Source organism: Crocodylus porosus, unplaced genomic scaffold (genome assembly GCF_001723895.1).
Source record: "Crocodylus porosus isolate Cpor-Errol unplaced genomic scaffold, CroPor_comp1, whole genome shotgun sequence".
Classification (NCBI taxonomy): domain Eukaryota; kingdom Metazoa; phylum Chordata; order Crocodylia; family Crocodylidae; genus Crocodylus; species Crocodylus porosus.
In genome coordinates, this window is record NW_017728906.1 from 1,612,318 (window position 1) to 1,617,081 (window position 4,764).

A 4,764-nucleotide genomic window follows, 5' to 3' on the forward strand; every position below is an offset into this window, starting at 1 on the left:
GTATTGTCAAGCTGTTCTCCTTCCTCCTACTTCTGTTGATATTCTTGAAGAGTGTTAGTAGAATTAGAGAAGTCTGATATTTCCTTATGCCATTGTGTTATATTTAGTTGTTTACAATCATGTTTAATTTTGTACCATAACTAAACCATAGTATGTGTACAACAACTAATATTCATGGGTTGCTCATTCCCATAGAATGACAACTAGCTCATTTAATAAAAAGGAATGCAACTTTTGTTACTCTCATGTACATTCATTTATTTAAGAAAGAAAACAACCATGTTCTGGTCAATAACCTCAGCATTTTCTCTTTTATGTTTCTGAACTCTTCAGTGTGGATCATTTGGTTCTCAAAGTTCAGTATCATCAGGTCAGGAAGTTAGCTCTGGTCCATCCTTCTGACTATAAGGGTGGTCAAGCATTGGAACAGGCTACCTAGAGAAGCTGTGGAAACTCCATCCCTGGACGTTTTCAAGAACAGGTTAGACAGACATTTGGCTGGGGTGGTTTAGATCGGGGTGGCCTACCTGTAGCCTGGGCAGCATCTGTGTATGGCATGCGACAGAGAGGGGAGAGGACAGGCATCACAGCAGTAGATATGGCAAGGAGCAGAAAGCAGAGCAACAGATTGTACAGGGAGCACAGGGCAGAGAACAGGAAGCAAAGCAGCTGATTGGGCAAGGGAAGGGGATGGTAATGGTAATGGTAAGTCTGTCAAAAAGTTGGCCCCCATTGTTTCATAGACATTAGGGCTGGAAGAGACCTTGGAAGATCAAGTGCAGCCCTCAGCCCCAAGGGCAGGAAGTCAGATAGGGTCAAAGGATCCCAGCAAGATAAGCGTCCAAATGTTTCTTAAACCTTTAGTCAGTGATGAGCCTGCCTTCAGCAGAGGCTGGACTAGATAACTTCATTAAGTCCTGTCCAGTCATACTTTCCAATGACCCTGTGATCTCTAACAAAATTATGCTATTATATCCACAAGCCAGAGATTTCATTTTGTTCTCATACAAAAACCATTGAGAATATCAGTTTAAAAAAAAAAAAAAGGGGGGGTGGGGGAGGTCTATACTATTTACAGAAAATATTAGCCGTTTCCTCAGGAACCAGTAGTCAGACTGAACAATACTTGGGACAAGAATAAGTATCTTGAGCACACATATAATGATGACAGCTCAATAACAGAGCTGTCTCAACACTAGGCTCTTTATAACACATTCAGATGTGTTAGATCCAAGTATGTCACTTTGTCATACATGTTAGGGCAGTTGTCCCAACCTGGCACAGAACAGGAATGCAGACCTGAAATTAAATTTAATCAGGTGTTTTACCCCTTCCTGTGTTCTGAGAAGATGAAAAGAAGGAAAAAGGGATTAAAAAAATAACACCCCCCCCCCCACGGACAGCTATCACTTCCACATTTTGGTCCCTGGGGCATTCAGTCTACCTCTACATGCGATGGTCTGTTACCAAGCGGCTTCTTTAGTAATAGTTTGTAATCCAAGCCACTTTCTTCTCAGTTCAACGGCAAGAGAGCACTCTTCCTTTCATTAAAGCACAATAAGGGAAATAGATAAGGGACAGAGGCTTTTCTTCTTCACGGGGTCAGTCCACTTCAATCTGGGCTCCTCTTTCCTCTCAAGCTCGAAAATGCCTTGTAGCTGTGATGGGACAAAGTTAGGGCCACTCTTACTTCTTTTTTTGGGTGCATCATGAGCTACACATATTTAAAAAAATTATTCCTTCAGCAGTTCTCACAGGGCTTGATCCAACACTAGCAGTACTATTTTCAATCAACATTTTTCTTTTTCCAAATATCAGAAGCTCTAGAATTCTACTTCTAATTCTTCTAATGGAAAGAATTAGGAAAGAGAAAGAATGTTTACCTGCCTTCAATCCTCTCTCCCAGAGGCTCACTAAACAGAGTTATCTAGACATGTGTAATAAAAATAAAGATTGATTGCTGAATCATAAAACTGAAATAACTTTGGGTTCAATCCAAAAATTTATATTTTCATGTTTTCTTGATGACTCCAAAGAGCTTTGATTTGACTGGGGATGCTTTTGACAAAAGCAACAAATGGAAATGAAGGCACAGCTCACATTATCATCTTTGCTAATGGTGCTCTCTCTTTTACCCTGGATGGCTAGGGGCTAGGACATTCACTCATGTAAGAGACCCAGGTCCAATTCCTTCTCCTCAAACATCATGCTATCCATTATTTAGAGGTAGGTTGCTCTCAGTCTTTTTGTTGACACTGTTCTACTTTGTATAAATATGTATAATTAATAATTATATTAATAATAATTAACTGGAGCAAGCACTGGGATCCAGGTACTTTTGATTTCCAAGCTCTAGAATCACGCTTAGTTTTCTTGTCTGGATCCAAGAATTTTTATTCCAAGTAAAAACACCTTAACAAGACAAACTATAGGAGACCCACTACAAGTACACGATGTAAGCCTAGTCATTTGGAGATGCTCCTAAAACGTTTGAGATATTGATTCAAATCCTGCCTCTGCCTCTTTCAGAGGCAGACAATCCATTTGGGTCTTCCAGATTCCAGGTAAATGCCCGAATCAGAATAGTGCCTACCTCGATGTCCCAAAATTTTTATTTTCAGTTAAAAATGTGCAGTGAACCAAATTTCAAATTACTCAGAACTGTGATTTTTAGTAAATGAAACCCAATTCTAATTTCTAGCCCCCTCCTGGCTATTTTCTACCCATAAAAGTACATTTATTCTGTATCTGCTCTGGATTCTGCTTGTGTGATAAGATCCTGCTCCTCTGGAGTTCCTGAAAGTCCACTTCCCCGACTTCTATATTTTCTTCCTGTTCTTGAGAAAAATGCAATAAGAATGCATTCTCAGTGCTCGGCAAGATCCTGGAGCAAATCATCAAGGAACACATTTGTGGGGGGCCAGCAGGGGAGATCATGCTCAGGGGCAATCAGCATGGGTTCAAAGGCAGGTCCTGCCTGACCAACCTGGTTGCCTTTTATGACCAGGTGACTAAATCCTTGGATGATGGGTGTTGCCATGGACAGTCTTTCTAGACTTTAAGAAGGCCTTTGACACTGTCTCTCACCCCATCCTCATCAATAAATTAAGCGACTGTAGCATTGATGCCTGCACAGTTGGATGGGTAAAAAAAAAATTGGCCGATGGGTCGCACCCAGGGAATAGTGGTGGATGGGTTGTACTCAACCTGGTGAGATGTGAGCAGTGGGGTACCCCAGGGCTCAGTCCTCAGGCCCACACTCTTTAACATGTTCATCAGTGACTTGGACGAGGGGGTGGAAAGCACACTGTCCAAGTTTGCTGATGACACCAAGATGTGGGGCAAGGTGGATACACTTGAAGGGAGAGAGACGTTGCAAATAGACTACAAAAGTGGGCAGATGAGAACAGGATGGGGTTCAATGTAGACAAATGCAGGGTGCTGCACCTTGGGAGAAGGAATCCACAGCATACATGCAGGCTGGGGAGTTCCCTTCTTGAAAGCACAGGGGCAGAAAGGGATCTTGGAATCATTATTGACTCCAAAATGAACATGAGCCGCCAATGCCAGACTGCAGCCAGCAAGGCCAGCCATACCTTGTCATGCATCTAAAGATGCATCTCGAGCTGGTCCAGAGAGGGGGAGTATCACCTCTATGCGACTTTGGTCAGGCCACAGTTGGAGTACTGCGTCCAGTACTGGGCACTGCACTTCAAGAGGGATGTGGCCAGCCTGGAGAGGGTTCAGAGGAGGACCACCCATTTGGTGAGAGGGCAGCAGGACAAGCCCTATGAGGAGAGACTGAGGGACCTGAACCTGTTCAGCCTCAGCAAGAGGAGGCTGAGGGGGGACCTGGTGGCTGCCTACAAACTCAACAGGGGAGATCATCAGCAAATAGGAAGAGCCCTTTTGCCCCCAGCACCACCTGGGGTGATGAGGAACAATGGTAATAAGCTGATGGAGAATGGGTTTAGGTTAGAGATCAGAAGGCAATATTTTACAGTTAGGGTGGCCAAAATCTGGAACCAACTTCCCAGCGAAGTGGTCCCTGCCCCTATCTTGGGCAAATTCAAGGGGAGGTTGGATGATCCCCTCTCTGGGGTCTTGTGAACCCAGCATTCATTCCTGCCTGTGACAGGGGGTCAGGCCAGATGATCTGTTCAGGTCCTTCTTGACCCTACCTACTATGAAATTGTTGAGAGGAAATGGGAACTAAAAAGGGAAATAGATATTCAGATGAAAAAATTATTCTGCACACATCCTGTATCCAAGGCTTTTTATTCTATCATTAGAATGTAGGACTGACTGCCTTTAGTTAAAGACAGTGTTTATAAAAGGAAAAAAAAAATGGTTTGTTAGTTTTTAAAAAAAAGACAACTTCTCCAATGATTTAACTGGCAAATTACAAAACTGAACTCAAATGAATTCTGTGAAACTTCTAAACCCTCCCTTCTGTAAAATACTATTGGCTGGGTTTCGATGGAGCAGCCAGCTTGGACTGAAACAAAGCCAGGATGAGTTTGCTCATCACAGGCACAGAAGAAAGTATTTCTACTAATCTAGTTTTACTTTTTTCCAGGTCAATAAGATTTCATAGACATTAGGGCTGGAAGGGACTTCGGGAGATCATAGAGTCCAGCCCCCTGCCCAAAGGGCAGGAAGTCAGCTGGGGTCATAGGATCCCAGCAAGAGAAGCATCCAATTTACTCTTGAAGGTGTTCAATGTAGGCGCTTGAACCACCTCCGCTGGCAGACTGTTCCAGA